Below are 25,982 nucleotides of genomic sequence, written 5' to 3'. Positions count from 1 at the left end.
GGAATCATCACTTAACTTCTATACACCAGTAGAAGCTATAGATTCCATATTTATGTTCAGCACTCCCACTCAATCATACTATCATGTTCCCAAAATATACGTATCACCCTGACCCAAAAGTAGGCTTAACTAATAAATCAAAGAACATGAATAGCACTCCTGAGTTGAGCCCAAGCATATCAGGATTTAGATTCTTTTCAATCTTAAGATCAACTACTGATATTGACTTGGAAAGATATGTATAACGGTAAGTTTGTAATATCTTAGCTTAGTTGCAATATCGGTCCAGTCCAATGTATACTCCATACATTCGAAACTAGTATACTTTACTAATGTCCTGGAAAGAACATAACACTTACTCCAAGTGTAAGTACACATCATCGCTGATTATCACATTAGTGTAAATCCAATAACACTGATGAAACAGGGACCAAAACTTTTGATTCATATGATCACAATCACATTCCACTGTGTTGACGATACTGTAATTGTGAATAAACATATGATCTGGATTTAACTGATTTTGTGTGTATGAATGTAATAAACATATTAAACATATTAAACCATTAGCATGTAAAATTCATGCAAACATCAATCACTTCAAATTTCTTATATTGATAACTAATCAGATTGTAAAGAGTTTTATTTAGGGCATAAAACCTAACAGGTGATCCATACCATATAAAACACTTACAAACTACTTATCTTTCGAGATTAAACGGTGCGAAATTGCTAATGAACGTTCCTCCATTAGGGAGGATTACTCAGTAAAACAAACGCGATGTAAAATAAACAATGGAGATTGAATATCTTAATAATAATAAAGCTCATTCTTTAAAAGGTATTTTCTTTATTATTCTAATAAATATACTCATTAAATTCGAAATTTAGAATTAAAATTTAAAAATAAGAATTTAATATAATATTTATAAAATTATACATAGATGGTGATTGAAATAAAATTAATTATTTCCATCTTAGAAATAATCTTAAATATAAATATTAAGGAAATTAATTTAAGTTGTATTAATTTAAATTAATTAGCAACTTAAAAATTTCCTTGCGAATATATTTATTGTATTCGAAAAATTTAAGTATAAAGATTATACAAATTTCGAAAATAATAAAACTTAGAACAGAAATAGTTCAAGCAAAAATATCACCTATCTAGATTTTCTTTTGACTAATTAATTCAATTTCTAATAATATATTTTAATTCATTTATTTTAAATTAATCAATTAAATGAAAAAATCATTGATTTAAGTTAGTCCAAGGATTAATTAAAATAAATAATTAATTTACAACTCAATCTATTTTTCAAGAAAAATTCGAAAATATAGCATAATTAAAATGTAATTTTCGAAATTGATTAATAAAATAAAGAAAAATATATATTTTGAAAATTATTTAAATTTAAATTGAAAAATTAAATTTCAACCTTAAAATAATTTTCTATTTAATTAAGTGTCATTAAAAGTAAATATTTAAGTATCATGATGAAAATCAACTTAGATATTTAAATTTTTCAATTTAATTAAATGTATTAAATTCAAGAAATAAATAATTAAGTGTAGAAAAGGCTTAATTATTAATTTCTAGTTTAATACTAGGAAAAATATACTTTTAACTAAAATTGTACCAAAATTAATTATTCAAATAATTAATTTCATAATTTATGATATTTTCCTATTTAAATATTAGAAATAATAAGTAGTCTAGAAATAACTATCTAGAAAATATCTTATTTGACTAAGTATCTTTTCAACAAAAAATTTGAAAAATATCTAATTTGAGTTGTTTAGAAAGAAAATCTAGAACTTAAATAATTTCAAATTTAGATTTAATTAAATATCAAAAATTAAGTTATAACCACTTAATTTGAAAATATTCCATTTTAAGTTAATATTCAAAAAGATATTAACTTAAAAAAAATATCTTAAGAATCTTTAATAACTAATGCCTAGGATTCCTCAACTTAATTTAAAATTTAAATAAAATATTCAAATTTAAGTTAGATAAGAAAAATCAGTTGATACAACTAATTTATAACTTAAATAGGAATATTTAATTAAATAAGTTCCAGAAAGAATCTAGTTAGTTAAAATTCTATATTTAATTAAATACAAGAAAAATACAAATAGTTTGTCTAGAAATAATATCTAAAACTAAAAGTGTTTTTCTTAAAATTAACTTTAAAATATTAAAATGAAAATAAATTTCATATATTTTAAAAGTTAATTATGTTGCTAATTCAATTTTATTAGGTCAAACTAATATAATTAACCTAGTACAGTTATTCAAAATGGGCCTTCACAATTGGGGTAGTTCATGTGAGGGGGTGCTGGGTTCAGTGTGTCGTACCCACTTCTATGGCTCCCAACTCTCACACAAGGCCCGAATAAATAACTGTTATTAATTGAATAGGTCCAATAACTAAATGGACCTAAATAAAATCTATCATGGTGTGACATTTTATTTAGCAACAACCTATATGCATCTATATAATAAAATAAACACATAGGCTCACACAGGTACACAATTGGATGGATCCTATCATGTTGCTAGGTCATACACAGATGAAAGAAGATTGTAAAATTTACCTGTTACAAATTATTAACTTGACCAAGGGAGCCATGAGTTAAAATCAGATCATTGGATCTGTCAACAAGTTAACCATGGCTATTTGCAATCAAGTAATAATAGGTTTTGAAAAATTACACATAAGCTAAAACCATATACTCCTGCAACAAAATTAGCTGGATAGTTGGAAGTAGGATTTATTTAATTTTAAATAAATAAATTATTAAATAAATAAATAAAAAATAAATTTAATTTTCAAGAAAAAAATTAAAAAAAATTATTTTTTAAATTCAAAAAAATATTATTAATTTAAATTTCGAAATTATTAAAATAAATATTTAAAATTAAACCTACAATTTTGAAAAATTAGGTTTCAACTAACCTAAATATCATTTCAAAATTTGCTAACTACTTTTACAAATTAAATGTTATTTTATAAATAAAAATTAAATAAAAAATTAAAAAAGATAAATGAAATATCTTTTTCAGATTTTAAATTTAATTTAAATAAATAAAATAACAAAATTTAAAAGTTAGCAAAATATCTTACATCTATTTAAAATTAGATGATTATAGTTATCTTATTTTAAATTTAAATAAGGTCAAATTATTTAAAAAAAATTTAATATCTGACCTTAAATTTAAAAATAAGATAAGATATAATCAAATTTAAAAATAAGATAGATAATTAAGCAAAAAGATAGATATTTACTAATTTCAAATTCAAATTACACTAATATCATTAATTAAAATTTTTTAAAAAATATTAAATAAATTAATTATGATAATTAGAATTGAATTACGAATAGTAAATATATAAATACAAAACTACACAAAAATCGAAACTTAAATCCATGAAAAAGCATGAAAAAATGAAGAAAAACGAAAAATTTGGGAGCTGTACGGACGGTATGCGTTGCATACCGTCCGCGCGCGCAACCTGAGGGAATAGCCGAGAAAACTCGGCGGACAGGGGAAGTTGCAGCATTCCCGCGCGTGTAGGGGGGGATCAGACAAGGATCCACGTGCGCAAGGGGGGATTCAGACAGCAAGCTCGCCCGTGCTTGTCTGAATTCCTGCTGGCCGCGCGTGTGGGTAATGCTCAGCATCCCTATCTTTTTTCGAATCTTCAAAAAATCATAACTAATTCAAATTAAATCGAATTTGAGTTCTGTAAAAAAAGAACTTGCTTAATTTTTTCCATACTATCCAATAAAAATAATTCCAGAAACAAAATTTCAATTATTTTTCACAAAAATTCACAAACATCAACAATCATCATGTAACACTCAATACAACATGAAACCATCCAAATAACAAACAATCGTTTTAAAGCTCAAATTTCTTGCAAGCAAATCAATTACCTTGCCTCTGATACCAGTTGTTGGAATTTATTTTACGAGGATCTTAGATCTACTCACAAGTATGTTGTTTAACACCCTAAATATGAACTTTCTAAAACGATAAATTAAACACATATAAAGTTAAGAAAACCTTACATTGATGCAGCGAAATTAATGTCTCCTTCCACTCAGATCTCTAACCCTTGTATCCTTTCTGTCGCAGAGTATAATCAAGATCTGAGCCCGAATGTCCTTCTTCTTTAAGTTTGATCCTTCACAGTCTTCCAATCTATGATTGAGTTACTGCTTGCTGTGTGTGGGCACTTACTCTTTCACTAGGGTCGAAATTTTATGAAGGGAGAAAATAGAAGAGGTTTCGGCCAGGTATAGAAAGTAGGGAAGGCTCAGTTATTCTGAAGAGAGAAATTTTCTGTCACAAGATGTTATGAAAACTTGTGATTTGACTGAGCCATCACTTTCTATTTATAGGCAACTACTAGGTTTAGGTTTAGAATTATTTGGAATTAAAATAATGAAAATATTAATTTGAAAATCCACAAATAGTGGCCAGCCATGGTGTGTTAATGGGCCCCACTTGATTTTGCAGTTTTAACAAATTTTATTTCTATTTTCTCAAAAACGCCAATTTTTCAATTCTAACCATTTAAATACCAAAACTAATTATTTAATAACTAAAATAGATTATTAAATAATATTGTCATTTAATTTAATTATTAACTAGACATATAAAGTCCATTAATAAATAAATAAACCTAGAATCTCTTTTCTTTACAATTTCACCCCTGTTTAGTGAAAATTCATAAAATTAGACATAGTCTAACTTTAGAATTATAATCTATCAATCACGAATCAATTAATGAGTCTTACAAGCAGAATGTTCTCAACTAGAATGGGGACCATGGATCTATATGTTGAGCTTCCAATAACTGAACCAAATTTACCAAGTAAATTCCTACTTATTAATTCTTCGTTGAATCCACTCTTAGAACTTAGAATTGCACTCTCAGACTTATGTAGAGCATATTATATGTTCCACGATATCAATATGCTATCTCATTTAACCATTGTTATAATCTTATTGTGATTTAAAGATCCTCTATATATATGATCTACATCGAGATGAGATTTCTTTACCGTTCTCAACCCTCAATGTATTTTGCCCCTTAAAACACTTAGCTACCTGTAAATGGTGTTTAGTGATCTAATAATTAGTCAGTTAAACAAGAGCTCATCCATTTACTTCTATTTGCTAAGCTCGAAGGGAATCATCACTTGACTTCTATACACCAGTAGAAGCTATAGATTCCATATTTATGTTCAGCACTCCCACTCAATCATACTATCATGTTCCCAAAATATACATATCACACTGACCTAAAAGTAGGCTTAACTAATAAATCAAAGAACATGAATAGCACTCCTGAGTTGAGCCTAAGCATATCAGGATTTAGATTCTTTTAATCTTAAGATCAACTACTGATATTGTAATAACCAAAATATTTGATTATTATTAGAATAGTCTAGATTTCTCGATGTGGAAGTAGTGAATGGATTAATAAATTAGTAAAAGAGTGACCTTCTTTAAATTTATGATAATAAAGTTATAGTGATTTTATGCTATGCATGAAAAGCATGCACGTGTAGCATGTTATAGTAAACTAAAATGAATTATTAATTAAGAAATTGTTGGGTTTATTTGATGAATTGGGGTTAGTTACTTGTAAGCTACTTCCATACTGTATATGTGTGTAATATAAGTAATGGGGTTGGTTAGTAATTAATTAAGCATAAAATTAAAATCTTACTAGTGGCAATCTATGAATAAGTCTTGCTTTAGCATTAAGTCCTTCTTATAACTTTTATTATTTAAAATTATTATGTGCTTAGTCATATACGATGTGGTCATATTATTAAGTTAGGAAAAGATTTTTATAATTATTCTTATTATTATTGAGTAGTAATATTAGTAGTTGTACAATTGCTTAGGAATAATTTTTTTAGAAGATATGATACACGTGGGATAAATGAGTGAAGTTACTAAAGATTGTTAGAAGTTTAAGGAGGTTCGTATATAACCTACTCTAGTAAGCTTGTATACGTGTGGGCTAGAGAGGATAAAGCTCTCAACAATTAACAAGATCAAAACTATTTGTCAGCTTAAATTTGATTCATATAGGGAAATCATTGAAGCTTTGACCGAATAGTCTGGGGCTTAGTTATTTAATTGTTTAATTTAATAGCTTTATAAAGCTTAACCATATTTAGATGGGGATCGTGGCATAGATTAAGGGATATAGTTTAAGGTATGTTAGCTAAAGCTTAAGGCTATAAATAGGGGTCATTAGTGTAAACATAGCTCACACCAATCTCTATTACAGATTTACATACAAAAATTCCCTTGCAATCACCCTCATATATTCACTTATTTCATTTTAGAATAAAGCCTTAACTCCTTAGCTCGGCTTAATATGTCACCATAAAACCAAACACCACCCACAAACTATTGTTTTCTTGTCCCTCATTAACTCAAGGCTAAGACTCTAAGTTAACATCATCCTCTCATATATCTTACATCATATTGGCCTCACCATACATCTATCATTTTAAGTTCAAGTTTTGGTGCCCAACTAGATCTCATTGGAAGCTAATTAAGGTATATCATTCTATGATTTTGGGTTTATAGATTCACAGTCAAGTTCTCATATATATATTTATATATACCATTGTAATATGTTCTAATTAATAAGTATGAAATTTAGGTTTTTCATAAGATAATTATTTCTCAAGGGTCACTTTCATTGCAATCAAGGCTAGGACTCCACAATCGAGGTAAGGAAATTAAGTAGAAAAACATAAGTTTTCTGTATGTAATAACATTCATAGAAAGAGTGGGAATAGTAAAAGAGAAGTTAACTAAGGTCTTCTGCCTGACTCTTTAATGTTTGTTATTTAATGTACTGTATAATATATATTTAAATAATATGTTTATAAGATTCATGTTATTTATGTATGTTTACAGTATTAGAGCATGGCCATTGCTAAAGATATATATTTAAATAATATGTTTATAAGATTCATGTTATTTAAGTATGTATGTAAATAGTGTGTTTATAAGATTCACATTATTTAATTATGATTGTTATGTTATTTAAATAATGTATAGTAGTTTGACATTATTTAAATTAGGTAGATTATAATGTGACATGGTTTGACCGAGAAGATAATGGTTAAATACTTGACTGTTGGGTCTATATGGTAGATAGGGGGCCATTTAGTAGTGGGTACGATTTTACTGAACCCAGCCCTCCGCCATTTAGTCCAATAGCTCGGGTTTATTTGCCAAAGTCGGACTTGGGCGTAATCATTTTATGTGATTTAGCTTAGAACCTAGTTAATAGTGACTAGTGATATAATTAAGTTTATGTTTTGCTATCTGTTTAAATGTGTGCATGTGCATTTTAATTAAGTTTTATTTTTTATTTTTATGACTACTTGACACACATTTCCTTACTGAGTTTAGTAGCTCACCCTTATCAAATTACCATGTGCAGACCAAGGTAACTGAAAGTCTAGAATGCCGGTGGCGAGTGAAACTTTGGACGCTTGTGTGTGTGAACTCGTTGAGGGCCATATAACTGCGGGCGGTCTAGGACACTCTATTTATTTATTTACGCTATTAAGTTTATGTCGCAATTATTTCAGTTATTATTTATTATGTCTTTTGTACAAAAACTGGCCAGTTGTGAACATTTTCAAGTATTAAATAAAAATGCGACATTATAATTTTCCGCATTTAACGCTTGTAAATAAAATTAGTATTTTTATAAAAGTACGGGCGTTACAGATATTGACTTGGAAAGATATATATAACGGTAAGTTTGTAATGTCTTAACTTAGTTGCAATATCGGTCCAGTCCAATGTATACTCCATACATTCGAAACTAGTATACTTTACTAATGTCCTGGAAAGAACATAACACTTACTCCAAGTGTAAGTACACATCATCGATGATTATCACATTAGTGTAAATCCAATAACACTGATGAAACAGGGACCAAGTCTTTTGATTCATATGATCACAATCACATTTCACTGTGTTGACGATACTGTAATTGTGAATAAACATATGATCTGGATTTAACTGATTCTGTGTGTAAATGTAATAAACATATTAAACCATTAGCATGAAAAATTCATGCAAACATCAATCACTTCAAATTCTTTATATTGATAACTAATCAGATTGTAAAGAGTTTTATTTAGGGCATAAAACCCAACACTTAACACCTAAAATGAATGGAAAGGGTAAATTGCTAACTGAATACGAGTATTGGGGCTTTTACCGCCCAAATTTGGGTTTTGGGGGTTAAGTGAAACCAAAATAAAAGTTTTGGGAGTTTTGCCGCCATTTACCCTTTTTATAAATTTCATTATTTATGCCCGGTAACAGTTGAATGTGACATTAATTTGGCCTATAGAGTCACTTAGTTATGGTTTGATACCTTTAAAACAACAGGGGATATAGTTAGACATTAGGCATCTTAGGTCTCCTCAAAATCGATGCCTGCTGTTGTGATAAATCCAACACGCAAGTATACATATCGTTTTAACAAGTAATACTCATGTAAGTGAGATCGTTCTCACGAGGACTGTAGCTAAGTACCAATCAATTGAATTCTTGTTTCTATTTGGTAGAATCAATAATAAGGTTGAATAATTAAATAACTAAAAATTAAAAAGCATGATAATTATAATAAAAAGTGTAATTAATTATGGATGAATATTTACGAAAAAGAATCCTATTGATTTAATGACCCAATTGTTAATGCTAATTACTATTCTCTTTCTCAATGTGAATGACAGATTATAAAAATTAACCTAACTCTTTTCAGATCTTTTAGGTCCTAAATCACATGTTATTTAATCATCTCTGAGATAGATTAACATATAATCAGCATCAAGCAATAATCTAAATGTCACACAGGCTATGCAAATACTTTCGTTTCACATCAAAACCTAGTTTATCCAATTTTAGCATTCCCAATTCTCACTTTTCAGATTTTGAATTGGGATCATAGAACATGTAGAAGGTGATCAATCTTAAACATGTAATTAAACACAAATATGGATAAATTCACAATCAAGAAAGGAGAAATAGCAATTATCATTAACCAAAAGTAATTTCAATCAACATTCATCATCTCCCTAAATAGGAGTTTAGTTCATAAAATCCATATTAACATCCATAATCAAAACTAAAACAGAAATTAACATAGAAATTAAGAGTTTAAGAAAGAACTAGTTGGTGATTGCATTATGGATCACCACCATTGCTTCCTCTGCCTCCTTCTTTCACTTTTTGGTCCAATTTCTACCTCCCTTCCTTCTAAAACACGAGCCCCTTAAAAAGAAATTAGGGTTCCTAGCTTTGAAAAAGTCAAAAACTGCCCAAAAATCTCGTTTTTCGCCCCTAGTAGCGACTACATAAAGTCTAGTCGCGACCATAGGCAAAATACGGAAAATATGCTCGCTGCCTGGCTCCTAGTCGCGACCATGGGAAGTGGTGGTCGCGACTACTGGAGCGAAATTTGACAGCTTCAGCATCTTTCAGTAAAATGTTCATAACTGTCACATACGAACTCCAAATGAGTTGATTCAAAATGCATTGGAAAGAAGAAAAGTAAATCTAAAACTTTTATGTTTTGAATTTTTCCAAAATCTGACTAGAACATAGCCAAATTTAGGCTTGAATTTTCAGCTTTATTTTCTCGCAGAATTTTCTCTATTTTATAGATTGTTGTTTTCCAAAATTTGATCAATTTATACATTCCAAGTGTGAAACCTGAAACCAAAGAAAACAAGCGTAATTCTATTCCAAATATAATAATAAAGAAGGAAAACAACTATAAAAAGTGACCCAAAACGTATGCTAAAAATAGCCTAACAAATTCTCCCAAACTAGATTCTTACTCGCCCTCGAGTAAGACTAAGTCTAACACTAAAACTCGATGAACTAAGCTATCAGATAATTATATTACTGCTGGCTCATGTGAAATTTCCTTCCATTAACTAAACTAGATTTTCAATTCTAAAAACTCTAACAATTAATTAGGATGCTCATTTTATCACACAATGCAGAGATACAAACTAACTTCAGTATCGAAATAATGTAAAAATGGTTTCACTCCATCAAACTAGTCCATAAACCAATAGCCAATATGCTTGCATGCTTACCTCTCTCCACTAATGTTGACAACATTCTTTTCGGAATCAAAAGGACTTTTTAAGGTTAGAATTTATGGGGATATTCGGAAAATAAACGACAATTTTGGCTAAAGATATCATAAGCACAAAAGAACCCACAAGCTTCTCATAATTTTAAAATTTCCCGAAGTGTTCCCACAACTAACCATGATTGAGATTTTTTTCTACTTTTTTTCCAATCACTAGACATCAATGAAATTTTCTTTTATTTCTGATTTTTTTCATTTTTTTTTCAAGTGATGCCGAGTTACAATTCTTTTTTTTTTTCTTTCACATGTTTCTCAATCACGATAGATTTTTTTCTTTTCTTCAATACTTCCACACACTATATATTTCACTCCCCCAAACTTATTGTAAGGCTTATGATACCATTCAAAATGTAATGAGGACAAAAACAATAGTGTGGATACATCTTTTAGTTCAATGGGTGAAGAAACAAAACAGGTTTAGGCTCAAAAGGGTTCACAAAGGATATTCATATTATGGTAGGCTTGAAAGGCTCAAACTATCCAAACAAACTGCCTAAATCATGTTCCTATGAAATGTTGTCAAGGATTTCACCTCAAAAGAATAAGATATGCAAGTTCTAAGCTATTCAATCAATCTTACCACAAACCATAGTAAAACAATTATAACATATTTCACAGATCGTCAAATTGTATTCATACACAGGCTTTACAAGCATCCAAACTAATCCAAAGAGTTAACAGAATTAAGCACACAGTTTCAAAATTTTAGGACATATCACAAATAACAACAACAACAAAATTGATCTTGGCTTAATTAACAACACACTAAACCACGACAACAAAAAAAAAAAAAAAACTAACTAAACAACTAAACAATCAAACAAAAAAAATTTTAAAATTAAGCCCCTCCCCCAAACTAATTTTTCACATTGTTCCCAATGTGAAAATAAAAGTTAAAGAGAAGAAAGCTTACCTTAGGTCCATGTCACATCAACAAGCGGTTGACGCCCATAATAAGCGTCATGCAAGACAACTTGAAAGTTGTTTTTGAAGATGCCCTCAAGCTTGGCATGTAATGAGTTTGAACCAAAATTCCCACCAACAACAAAAGACCTTGGATGATGAGCTTGGGGAGAAGCCTTTGGTAACTCGAAGAGAATACAATATGGAGAATGCGACATTAGTGGAAAATAAGGGTCCATTGGTGGTTCATAGTATAGTGGTGTTGACAACCTCAAATCAACAACTACGAGTGATTCTTCTGCCACCAATGGCACCTCTTTCTTGCTTTTCTCAAATAACCTCTCAATTGGTTGTTCAGTTTCCTCATGACCATCCACATCCTTGACTGTGATTTGATCATCAATAATTTCATCATTGAGGATGGATGTTTCTTCATTCACCAAATTGAGATCATCATTTGTTGAGCAAGCATCCAATGTATCCAAATTTTCAACCACTTCAAAGGATTCTTTCTCTTCAATTCTAGGCTCAGTCTCTTCTATGTATTCATCTGATGGTGCTTCTACTATATTAAAAAATACCTCATCACTTTCGTTATTTGAGTTATTATCCTTAAAACTCTCTGAATCATGCGCCATTAAATTATCACATAGAGCTTTTACCATGTTCGCCAAGCGATTAATCTCTTTTGGAAGTGATAGTATTGTTGGGAATTATTTTACCAGGATCTTAGATCTACTCACAAGTATGTTTATTAACATCCTAAATATGAACTTTCTAAAACGATAAATTAAACACATATAAAGTTAAGAAAACCTTACATTGATGTAGCGGAATAAATGTCTCCTTCCACTCAGATCTCTAACCCTTGATTCCTTTCTGTAGCAGAGTATAAACAAGATCTGAGCCCGAATCTCCTTCTTCTTCAAGCTTTGATCCTTCACAGTCTTCCAATCTATGATTGAGTTACTGCTTGCTGTGTGTGGGCACTTACTCTTTCACTAGGGTCACGAAAAAGATGAAGGGAAAAGAGAGAGAGGTATTTCGGCCAAGGAAGAAAGTGGGGAAGGCTCAGTTTTCTGAAGAGAGAAATTTCTGTCAGAAAGCTGATCTGAAAACTTGTGAAAGCATGTTTTGAGACTGAGCCATCACTTTCTATTTATAGGCAACTACTAGGTCTAGGTTTAGAATTATTTGGCATTAAAATAATGAAAATATTAATTTGAAAAACTCCATTAAGTGGCCGGCCTAGGTGTTATATTGGGCCTCACTTGATTTTGCAGTTTTATCAAATTTTATCTCTATTTTCTCAAAAATGCCAATTTTCCAATTCTAACCTTTTAAATGCCAAAACTAATTATTTAATAACTAAAATAGATTATTAAATAATATTGTCATTTAATTTAATTATTAATTAGACATATAAAGTCCATTAATAAATAAATAAACCTAGAAAACTCTTTTCCTTACAATTTCGCCCCTGCATAGTGAAAATTCATAAAATTAGACATAGTCTAACTTTAGAATTATAATTGACCAATCACGAATCAATTAATGAGTCTTACAAGCAGAATGTTCTCAACTAGAATGGGGACCATGGATCTATATGCTGAGCTTCCAATAAGTGAACCAAATTTACCAAGTAAATTCCTACTTATTAATTCTTCGTTGAATCGACTCTTAGAACTTAGAATTGCACTCTCAGACTTATATAGAGCATATTGTATGTTTCACGATACCAATATACTATCTCATTTAACCATTGTTATAATCTTATTGTGATTTAAAGATCCTCTATATAGATGATTTACATCGAGATGGGATTTCTTTACCGTTCTCACCCCTCAATGTATTTTGCCCCTTAAAACACTTAGCTACCTGTAAATGGTGTTTAGTGATCTAATAATTAGTCAGTTAAACAAGAGCTCATCCATTTACTTCTATTTGCTAAGCTCGAAGTGAATCATCACTTAACTTCTATACACCAGTAGAAGCTATAGATTCCATATTTATGTTTAGCACTCCCACTCAATCATAGTATCATGTTCTCGAAATATACGTATCACCCTGACCCGAAAGTAGGCTTAACTAATAAATCTAAGAACATGAATAGCACTCCTGAGTTGAGCCTAAGCATATCAGGATTTAGATTCTTTTAATCTTAAGATCAACTACTGATATTGACTTGGAAAGATATGTATAACGGTAAGTTTTTAATATCTTAACTTAGTTGCAATATCGGTCCAGTCCAATGTATACTCCATACATTCGAAACTAGTATACTTTACTAATGTCCTGGAAAGAACATAACACTTACTCCAAGTGTAAGTACACATCATCGCTCATTATCACATTAGTGTAAATCCAATAACACTGATGAAACAGGGACCAAAACTTTTGATTCATATGATCACAATCACATTCCACTGTGTTGACGATACTGTAATTGTGAATAGACATATGATCTGGATTTAACTGATTTTGTGTGTATGAATGTAACAAACATATTAAACCATTAGCATGTAAAATTCATGCAAACATCAATCACTTCAAATTTCTTATATTGATAACTAATCAGATTGTAAAGAATTTTATTTAGGGCATAAAACCTAACAAACTCCCACTTGCACTAATATAAAACAAACTGTGCAAATAGGTCAATCTGATGTCTTGATCTTCAGATCAAGTGTAGTATATTTGAATCCACCCAAACTTTTGGAAACTAGTTCATAAGTACTCTTATGAAACACCCTTTACTATATGCTTTACTCATCAAGGGATACTGAAATCTTTACTGTTTTAAAAGTACATCTGAATTAACGAAAGACATATCTCTCATATTTTAAAATATGTAATTGAGATAATACAGTGTAGACTTTTCTTCAGTGATATAACTTTCTGGTATTTTCGAATAGACCAAGTTACAATTCTTCTCTGGTAGAGCTTGAATTATTATTCAATAATTCCTCCACCCCCAAAGTAAGCACCATCTCATATAAATCGAAATTAGATGGTGAGATACAAAGACAACTGATACACAGTTCTTTAATATCTGACATATAGATCACTTTCATAAATCTTTCTTGAATATCTTCTAATGTTCCCTATTTGATTACATCTCAGATAGCTCCCACTCAATAGCAAATGTCTGGTTAAATAATACTTTTAACCTCTGATTGTTTAGAGAGTTACCTAGTTGTGACTTTTGTGTTAGTCTGAAACTTTAAGTTTAGACTAAGTCATCAACATAGCAGACTAGTATTTGAAGTGAAAAATACATGCCAGAGATTAAAGTAATCAAAATTAAGATACCATAAAATTTTATGAGGATTAAGAATTCTTGGTTCAAGTCATTCGAATGGACTGAACTAGAGTTCTTTATCTTATTCTCATAATTATGATAAGCTATACCTATCCATGTGAATGGTTAGATTTGCTTTTCAGTAGTGTTCTTAAGTACCTATCACAATTATCAACCTAATGAAGATGGGTATAGAACTTTAAAATTCTCCCACTCAATTAAGGTAGTGTGAAACTTTATCAAAGAACTTTCAAAGGTATCAAACTTTTACTTACAACAGTATAAACGAAATGGAACATACAATCAAGATCAAGAATTTATATTGACAATAGCTGACTCATTATATTACTTCTATGTTTAAACAAGATATGTGTTTCATAGGGAATTGTGGAAGAGACTCCACCCCTAAGAATATACATATAGGGTACTATGGATAACCTCCACCCCTAAGTATATAGAGATTATGATCCACCCCTAAAGGTTGTAAAGATCATGATTCTCTTAGTGTGATAGAGTTTATGTGGAGTTGAATACTATCCAGAGTTCATTAGATATAAAAGATCGTTGAACTGCATAGTTTTCTTAACTTTTCTCCACCCCTATCAGATCATAAGATCCTTTTATTAAACAAATTCTTAATAATTGTATGAGAATTAACAATTATTGATAAACATAGAAATAATTTCTAGTGTTTATATAATATAACTCTATGAAGAGTTGTAAATATTATAGAATTTGCATCAATAATAAAAACACTACACATACAAACATATAAATATAATGTGGTAATTGTTGATGAAGATAAAATAAATGAAGCTCAATCTCATAAATTGCAATGGTGATTTCGAAAATAAAACTTTATTAAAAAAATGTATTGCAACAATATGAGAGAAACAGGGATAAATATCCCTGACTAAAATTTGAAATCCAAATTGTCTTTAAACTAAAACAATTAATTCAAAAATTGAAGAGCTTCATCTTCATCTGGACGATTTCACCCTTGGTCCAGCTTTCTGATCCAACTCAATTGAGTTCAAGTAGCTTGGCCTATAAGAAGAAGAAAACAAATAAACAAAGTTTAGTCCAGAATCATAAATCCAATTGGATAATAATTCACTAAAACTCTTAAAGTTTATAAATGGAAATACCTTGTTTCTTTGCAAGAAGTTTAGGACACTGGGGTTTCCAATGACCTTTCTCATTGCAGTAGAAACACTTTCCTTTAAGTGTAGCATCACCGGAAGGAGCAGCCTTTTTCATGGCTTTTGTTCGCTTCTTGGTGTTCTTCCACTTCTTCTTCGATTTGGGCTTTGAAGCAGAGGCAACATTTGCTTCAGGTTTCATCGTCCCATTACCATTACCAGGATTATGAGGTTTACTCCCTTTCTTCTTGGGTCCTCCAATCAAATTTTCATAAGTTTGAAGGTCATTGACTAATTCATGAAAGTCAATTTCCTTCTTATTCATGACATAATTTGATGTGTATGGTAGAAATGCTGGAGTCAGGCTATTCAAGATAAGACTAACTTGAGTAGCACTGTCCATTTCAGCACCATGATCCTGGGCTTCTTGGAAATAACTGGACATGAGGAGAACATGATCACGCACGTTTTGATGAGGTTCCATCCGTGCGTTAATGTACTTCTTAGTCGCGTCAAAGCGTGACTGAAGCGATGCCTTACCGAATAGCTCATTTAACTTCGTCATAACTTCAGCAGCCTTCTCGGTTTTAGAAAACTGAGTTTTGAGGGTGTCAACCATGCTAGAAAGCATAAAGTATAGAGCTTTGTCATTTGCTTTTTGCCAATGGTCATACTTTTCTTTCACAGCTTTGGTTGCATTGTCCCTAGGCACTTCAGGTGACGGCTCAGTTAAAACAAACAAGGCACTTTCTCCTATGAGAGCAATATTAATGTTCTCATTCCATTTATTAAAGTTAGATCCATTCAGCTTGTTTTCAGTCAACAGTGATAACATGGCATTCATTTTGACAAAACAGGATACTACAAAATAATAGAAATCAACAAATAGAAATTAAATAATGGTTTAACACACAAAAACAATTCAGAAATTATAAGCACATAGCAAGTAGGAATGATATGAGAAAATACTTAAAAATTCAATCCTAAATAATTTCCAAGGTTTTCAACAAACTGATATCAGTGTCCCGTTTAGGCGAGAGTCAAAGCTACCATCCATTGAATAGAGTTGTCAGCTCACCTAAAATGTTAAACATTCTAGCAACCTTTTATTCGATCAAGATCAGAATCCAGCGTTGTCCCGTTTAGGCGAGAGTCAAGGCTATTCTATCTTATGAGCTTCTACCATTGTTTCGCAATTTGTAAGTCAAATATGGTCGCCACCATTAGGGTGATCTATACCATATAAAACACTTACAAACCACTTATCATGCGAGATTAAACGGTGCGAAATTGCTAATGAACGTTCCTCCATTAGGGAGGATTACTCACTAAAACAAACGCGGTGTAAAACCCACAATGGAGATCGAATATCTTAATAATAATAAAGCTCATTGTTTAAAATGTATTTTCTTTATTATTCTAATAAATAAATCTCATTAAATTCTAAATTAAGAATTAAAATTCAAAAATAAGAATTTAATATAATATTTATAAAATTATACTTAGATGGTGATTGAAATAAAATTAATTATTTCCATCTTAGTAATAATCTTAAATATAAATATTAAGGAAATTAATTTAAGTTGAATTAAATTAAATAATTAGCTACTTAAAAATTTCCTTTGAGAATATATTTATTGGGTTCGAAAATTTAAAGTATATAAAAATACAATTTTCGAAAATAATAAAAATAGAAAAGAAATACTTCAAGCAAAAATATCACCTATCTAGATATTCTTTTGACTAGTTAATTCAATTTCTAATAATATATATATATTTTAAATTCATTTATTTTAAATTAATCAATTAAATGAAAAAATTATTGATTGTAGTTGGTCCAAGAATTAATTAAAATAAATAATTAATTTACAACTCAATCTATTTTTCAAAAATTCGAAAATATTGCATAAATAAAATGCAAATTTCGAAATTGATTAATAAAATAAAGAAAAATATATATATTGAAAATTATTAAATTTAAGTTGAAAAAATTAAATTTCAACCTAAAAATAATTTTCTATTTAATTAAGTGTCATGAAAAATCAATAAATATTTAAGTATCATGATGAAAATCAACTTAGATATTTAGATTCTTCAAGTTAATTAAAAGTATTAAATTCAAGAAATAATAATTAAGTGTAGAGAAGGCTTAATTATTAATTTTTATTTAATACTAGGAAAAATATACTTAATAAAATTGTACCAAAATTAATTATTTAAATAATTAATTTCACAAAGTATAATTTTCTTATTTAAATATTAGAAATAATAAGTAGTCTAGAAATTACTATCTAGAAAATATCTTATTTGACTAAGTATCTTTTCAAAATTTGAAAAATATCTAATTTAAGTTATATAGAAAAAATCTAAAACTTAAATAATTTCAAATCTAGATTTAATTAAATATCACAAATTAAGTTGTAACCACTTAATTTGAAGATATCTTTTTAAAGTTAAGATTTGAAAAGATATTAACCAAAAAATATCTAAAATATTCCATTTTAAGTTAATATTTGAAAAGATATTAACTTAAAAAATATCTTAAGAATCTTTAATAACTAATGCCTAAGATTCCTCAACTTGATTTAAAATTTAAATAAAATATTCAAATTTAAGTTAGATAAGAAAAATCAGTTGATACAACTAATTTATAACTTAAATAGGAATATTTAATTAAATAAGCTCCAGAAAGAATCTTAGTTAGTTAAAATTCTATATTTAATTAAATACAAGAAAAATACAAATAGTTTGTCTAGAAATAATATCTAAACTAAAAGTGTTTTTCTTAAAATTAACTTTAAAATATTAAAATGAAAATAAATTTTTATATATTTTAAAAAGTTAATTATGTTGCTAATTCAATTTTATTAGGTCAAACTAATATAATTAACCTAGTACAGTTATTCAAATCAGGCAAATGGGCCTTCACAATTGAGGTAGTTCATGTGAGGGGGTGCTGGGTTCAGTATGTCGTACCCAATTCTATGGCTCCCAACTCTCACACAAGGCCCAAAAGAGAGGAATTTCACCTTAAAATGAATAACTGTTATTAATTGAATAGGTCCAATAACTAAATGGACCTAAATAAAATCTATCATGGTGTGACATTTTATTTAGCAACAACCTATATGTATCTATATTAAAACAAAATAAACATATAGGCTCACACAGGCACACTTTGGATGGATCCTATCATGTTGCTAGGTCATACACAGATGAAAGAAGATTGTAAAATTTACCTGTTACAAATTATTAACTTGACCAAGGGAGCCATCAGATCATTAGATCTGGCAAAAAAGTAACCATGGCTATTTGCAATCAAGTAATAATAGGTTTTTAAAAACTTACACATAAGCTAAAAACACATACTCCTGCAACAAGGTTAGCTGGATAGTTGGAAGTAGGATTTATTTAATTTTAAATAAATAAATTTCGAAATTAATAATTAAAAAAAAATATTTAATTAAAAAAAATAATTTATTTTCGAAAAAAAAAATTATTTTAAATTTCGAAACTATTTAAAAAAAAAACAAATTCAAAATTAAACCTACAATTTTGAAAAATTAGGTTTCAACCAACCTAAATATCATTTCAAAAATTTACTAACTACTTTTAAATATTAAATGTTATTTTAAAAATAAAAATTAGAAAAGATAAAAGAAATATCTTTTCACATTTTAAATTTAATTTGAATAAATAAAATAACAAAATTTAAAAGTTAGTAAAATATCTTATATCTATTTAAAATTACATGATTATAAATATCTTATTTAAATTTAAATAAGGTCAAAATATCTAAAAAGATTTAATTTAAAAAAAAATCTTAAAAAATAAGATATTATTTAAAATATCTTAAAAGATATTATAAATATCTTAAAAGATATTATAAATATCTTATAAAATCTGACCTTAAATTTAAAAAATATAATCAAATTTAAAAATAAGATAGATTTTTAAGCAAAAAGATAAATACTAATTCTATTCAAATTCAAATTACACTAATATCTTGAATTAAATTAAAAAAAAAAATAAATTAATTCAAAATGATAATTAGAATTGAATTAGGAATAGTAATAGTATATATACAAAACCATACAAAAAATTAGAAGTTAATTCCATGAAAAAGTATGAAAAATTGAAGAAAAAAGAAAAACTTCGAAACTGTACGGACAGTTCTGCGATCGCAGAAAAATATCAGCACAGTCCCGATTTTGTCAAATCTTCAAAAAATCATAACTAATTCAAATAAAATCCAAATTGAGTTCTGTAAAAGGCTAACTTGCTTAATTTTTTCCATACTATCCAATAAAAATAATTCCAGAAACGAAATCACAATTATTTTTCACGAAAATTTCACAAACATCAATCAATCATCAAATAACACTCAATACAACATGATACCATCCCAAGAACATACAAACAATCGTTTTAAAGTCCAAATTTCATGTAAGTAAATCAATTACCATGGCTCTGAGGCCAGTTGTTGGGAATTATTTTACCAGGATCTTAGATCTACTCACAAGTATGTTTATTAACATCCTAAATATGAACTTTCTAAAACGATAAATTAAACGCATATAAAGTTAAGAAAACCTTACATTGATTCAGCGGAATAAATGTCTCCTTCCACTCAGATCTCTAACCCTTGATTCCTTTCTGTAGAAGAGTATAATCAAGATCTGAGCCCGAATCTCCTTCTTCTTCAAGCTTTGATCCTTCACAGTCTTCCAATCTATGATTGAGTTACTGCTTGCTGTGTGTGGGCACTTACTCTTTCACTAGGGTCACGAAAAAGATGAAGGGAAAAGAGAGAGAGAGGTATTTCAGCCAAGGAAGAAAGTGGGGAAGGCTCAGTTTTCTGAAGAGAGAAATTTCTGTCAGAAAGCTGATCTGAAAACTTGTGAAAGCATGTTTTGAGACTGAGCCATCACTTCCTATTTATAGGCAACTACTAGGTCTAGGTTTAGAATTATTTGGCATTAAAATAATGAAAATATTAATTTGAAAAACTCCATTAAGTGGTCGGCCTAGGTGTTATATTGGGCCTCACTTGATTTTGCAGTTTTATCAAATTTTATCTCTATTTTCTCAAAAATGCCAATTTTCCAATTCTAACCTTTTAAATGCCAAAACTAATTATTTAATAACTAAAATAGATTATTAAATAATATTGTCATTTAATTTAATTATTAATTAGACATATAAAGTCCATTAATAAATAAATAAACCTAGAAAACTCTTTTCCTTACAATTTCGCCCCTGCATAGTGAAAATTCATAAAATTAGACATAGTCTAACTTTAGAATTATAATTGACCAATCACGAATCAATTAATGAGTCTTACAAGCAGAATGTTCTCAACTAGAATGGGGACCATGGATCTATATGCTGAGCTTCCAATAAGTGAACCAAATTTACCAAGTAAATTCTTACTTATTAATTCTTCGTTGAATCGACTCTTAGAACTTAGAATTGCACTCTCAGACTTATATAGAGCATATTGTATGTTTCACGATACCAATATACTATCTCATTTAACCATTGTTATAATCTTATTGTGATTTAAAGATCCTCTATATAGATGATTTACATCGAGATGGGATTTCTTTACCGTTCTCACCCCTCAATGTATTTTGCCCCTTAAAACACTTAGCTACCTGTAAATGGTGTTTAGTGATCTAATAATTAGTCAGTTAAACAAGAGCTCATCCATTTACTTCTATTTGCTAAGCTCGAAGTGAATCATCACTTAACTTCTATACACCAGTAGAAGCTATAGATTCCATATTTATGTTTAGCACTCCCACTCAATCATACTATCATGTTCTCGAAATATACGTATCACCCTGACCCGAAAGTAGGCTTAACTAATAAATCTAAGAACATGAATAGCACTCCTGAGTTGAGCCTAAGCATATCAGGATTTAGATTCTTTTAATCTTAAGATCAACTACTGATATTGACTTGGAAAGATATGTATAACGGTAAGTTTGTAATATCTTAACTTAGTTGCAATATCGGTCCAGTCCAATGTATACTCCATACATTCGAAACTAGTATACTTTACTAATGTCCTGGAAAGAACATAACACTTACTCCAAGTGTAAGTACACATCATCGCTCATTATCACATTAGTGTAAATCCAATAACACTGATGAAACAGGGACCAAAACTTTTGATTCATATGATCACAATCACATTCCACTGTGTTGACGATACTGTAATTGTGAATAAACATATGATCTGGATTTAACTGATTTTGTGTGTATGAATGTAACAAACATATTAAACCATTAGCATGTAAAATTCATGCAAACATCAATCACTTCAAATTTCTTATATTGATAACTAATCAGATTGTAAAGAGTTTTATTTAGGGCATAAAACCTAACAAGTATATCCTCCTCTTCTTCAATTGGTTGGGGTGAGTTTGGACAATAAGGAGGGTATTAGTGACTCCAACCTTGAAGTGATGGATCCCAATGCCAATCGTAATCAAAATATTGCATATCATTCAGCAGATTTATTGCTTCATGGCCTCTCCTTAACAAAGGCTCTCCAGTAACCTCTGCTCTATAATCCACCCAACTTTTTGTTTCATCATCAAGTCCATTATAGAAGAATATAGTAAAACCCCCACTTGAGAAATGGGAATAACATCTCTCCCCGAGCTCCTTAAATCTCCCCCAAGCAAAATAGAATGGCTCATTATGCTGTTGGACAAAATTCACAAGGTATAACATTGAGATTTACCTTGCAGGTCAAACACATTCAGTAAAACATCTATAAACTTAAATAAAAAGAAACCAAATTAGAATAGAATTCAACTATATTGATATTAACTAAAACAGTCCCCGGCAACGGCGCCAAAAACTTGTTGTGATAAATCCAACACGCAAGTATACATATCGTTTTAACAAGTAATTCTCATGTAAGTGAGATCGTTCCCATGAGGACTGTAGCTAAGTACCAATCAATTGAATTCTTGTTTCTATTTGGTAGAATCAATAATAAGGTTGAATAATTAAATAACTAAAAATTAAAAAGCATGATAATAATAATAAAAAGTGTAATTAATTATGGATGAATATTTAGGAAAAAGAATCCTGTTGATTTAATTACCCAATTGTTAGTGCTAATTACTATTCTCTTTCTCAATGTGAATGGCAGATTATAAAAATTAACCTAACTCTTTTTCAGATCTTTTAGGTCCTAAATCACATGTTATCTAATCATCTCTGAGATAGATTAACATATAATCAGCATTAAGCAATAATGTAAATGTCACACAGGCTATGCAAATACTTTCGTTTCACAGCAAAACCTAGTTTATCCAATTTTAGCATTCCCAATTCTCACTTTTCAGATTTTGAACTGGGATCATAGAACATGTAGAAGGTGATCAATCTTAAACATGTAATTAAACACAAATATGGATAAATTCACAATCAAGAAAGGAGAAATAGAAATTATCATTAACCAAAAGTAATTTCAATCAACATTCATCATCTCCCTAAATAGGAGTTTAGTTCATAAAATCCATAATAACATCCATAATCAAAACTAAAACAGAAATTAACATAGAAATTAAGAGTTTAAGAAAGAACTAGTTGGTGATTGCATTATGGATCGCCACCATTTCTTCCTCTGCCTCCTTCTTTCACTTTTTGGTCTAACTTCTGCCTCCATTCCTTCTAAAACACAAGCCCCTTAAATAGAAATTAGGGTTGCTACCTTTGAAAAAGTCAAAAACTGCCCAAAAATCTCGTTTTTTGCCCCTAGTCGCGACTACATAAAGTCTAGTCGCGACCATAGGCAAAATACGAAAAATATGCTCGCTTCCTGGCTCCTAGTCGCGATCATGGGAAGTGGTGTTTGCGTCTACTGGAGCAAAATTTGACAGCTTCAGCATCTTTCAGTAAAATGTGCATAACTTTCACATACAAACTCCAAATGAGTTGATTCAAGATGCGTTGAAAAGAAGAAAAAGAAATTTAAAACTTTTATGTTTTGACTTTTTCAAAAATCTGAATAAAACATAGCCAAATTTAAGCTTGAAGTTTCAGGTTTATTTTCTCGCAGAATTTTCTCTATTTTATAGATTGTTGTTTTCCGAAATTTGATTAATTTATACATTCCAAGTGTGAAACCGTAAACCAAAGAAAACAAGCGTAATTCTATTCCAAATATAATAATATAGAAGGAAAAGAACTATAAAAAGTTACCCAAAACGTATGCTAAAAATAGCCTAACACCTGCCTCTTGAAGATATCCCTTAGCTACCAGCCGAGATTTGTATCTGTCAAGTAACCCATCTTTGTTCATTTTGACACGATGAACCCATTTACAGCCTATGACATTCATTGAGGGACGATATGGAACCAAGGTCCATGTCTTAGCTTTGTGAAGGGCTCCCATTTTGTACTCATACCATTGTTCCAATATGGATTACTTAAGGCATCTTTGAGACTTTTTGGTTCAGATGGTAGCATGGATTCAGTCAAGGGATGCTTTATTGCCATATAGGATTTCGATTTAGTTATGCCATTTTAAGATCTGGTGCACATGTTATGAGCTCTATGGCCTGCAACACCTTGTGGTATAGATGAGGGTTGGGTTATATTTGTTGGTTGAGGTGCTGTTTGTGGTTCAGTATGGGGTTGTCCCAGTAGAAGGATTGAAGTTACTAGTATGGTTTATAGGGGATGAGACAGGTTCTGGTATAGGATTTTGAGTGGTGACAGGTGTGGAGGGTTGGCTAGTGGCTGAGGTAGATGGCACATATAGTTGTGGGTTTGTAGCATGGCCAGGTTGCTCAGTGACAAAGGAACCAGAGTTGTCCACAGGTGGAATAAAAGAGTTAGAACTAATATTATGTGGCCTAGAAGTCGAAAAACTAGCAGTAGGAAAGTTAGAGACTGATTTAGATTGTACCTGAGAAGCTGAAGCCGATGAATGTGCAGGAAATGTAGTTTCATCAAAGACTATATTCCTTGCAATGAACAACATTCCTTGGGAATTTTGACATAGGTATCCCTTGTAAACAGAGGAATAACTAAGAAAAATGCATTGCTGGAATAAAAACTCCATTTTGTGCTTGTTGTATGGCCTCAAGTGTGGGTAACATGCACACCCAAATGGTTTAAGAATTTTGTAATTAGGGATTTGGCCAAGTAGACATTCTAGAGGAGATTGCTCCTGTAGCACTGGATTTGGGAGCCTATTATTAGAAAGGTTGATGTATGAAATGCATGCCACCAATATTTAAAATCTAACCTTGATTGTGCAAGAAGAGTGAGTCCTATCTCTGTTATATGTCGATGTTTACGCTCTGCCCTCCTATTTTGTTCACTTGTTTTGGGACAAGGATGTGTAAATTCAATTCCTTGATCTGTGAGAAACTTGGCAAAGGGTCGATATTCCCCTCCCCAATCTACCTGAACTCTTTTAATAGAAAAATTAAACTACTTCTCTATCATGCTTTTGCATTTAATAAAGATTTAAAAAGCTTGGGATTGGAGGGTGATAGGATAGATCCAAGTAAATTTGCTGTGATCATCTAGGAAGTGAACATAATATTAATAGCCATCTTTGGATTTGATGGAGGAGGGGCCCCATAAATCTGTGTGAATAACTTCCAAAGGTTGGGAAGCTCTTGAAGTGGAAATAGGGAAGGGTAGTTTATGGCTTTTTCCCAATTGGACAGGCCTTACAAAATTCTAATTGATTGAGAGAACCAGATGAAGAGACTTGGTGCAAAATTTTGCCTAAAACATGTTTAGAAGGGTGTCCAAGTTTCTGATGCCAGGTATTTACATTAGATTGCTTGCAAGAAAGATAAACAGTAGGACGACAATGTGAAAGATCAACATTTTTATTACTTGACTCAAGATTACAAGTAGTAGTTGTGTTTACAAGGCTACTGTTATCTTGATTAGTACAGATTGTAGCAGTGGGATTACAAGCATAAACCATACACTTTCTTGATTTAGCCACATCTAGTTCTTGGGCATGATCAACAAGCACATACAACCCTTCTTTAAGCATTCCTTTGAGTAGCACCTTCCCAGCTTGTTTGTCCTTGACAAAGCAGCATGTTTTGTGAAATTCAAGAAACACATTATTGTCACGAGTTAGTTGAGAAACACTAACTAAATTTTTTGTAATTGAAGGAACATGAAGCACAGAATTTAGACTAAGTGGTATGGAATGAACTGAAGATAAAGTGTTGGATCCAATATGAGAAATTGACAATTTCTTACCGTCTCCTACAACCACACCCTCTGGGCCTGTGAAGGAACAACATTGTCTAAATTGTCTGTACCATAAGTAATGTGGTTGGTAGCACCAGTGTCCACAAACCAGCCTAAATCATCTCCAAAATCAAGCAAGAAGG

General features: G+C 30.2%; 1 long non-coding RNA gene across 1 annotated transcript; it reads left to right on the top strand.

Moving 5' to 3' along the window:
• The first annotated feature begins 6,229 nt into the window (after positions 1 to 6,229).
• LOC133033919 (uncharacterized) lies at positions 6,230 to 7,857 on the top strand. The gene is made up of 3 exons (XR_009685938.1): positions 6,230 to 6,598; positions 6,705 to 6,774; positions 7,497 to 7,857. It is a non-coding gene; the product is annotated as an uncharacterized LOC133033919 (long non-coding RNA).
• Positions 7,858 to 25,982: the final 18,125 nt, after the last annotated feature.

The sequence above is a fragment of the Cannabis sativa genome, chromosome 2 (genome assembly GCF_029168945.1).
Source record: "Cannabis sativa cultivar Pink pepper isolate KNU-18-1 chromosome 2, ASM2916894v1, whole genome shotgun sequence".
NCBI lineage: Eukaryota > Viridiplantae > Streptophyta > Magnoliopsida > Rosales > Cannabaceae > Cannabis > Cannabis sativa.
The sequence above is the reverse complement of the archived record's forward strand: the minus strand, read 5'-3'. Positions and strand labels throughout refer to the sequence as shown.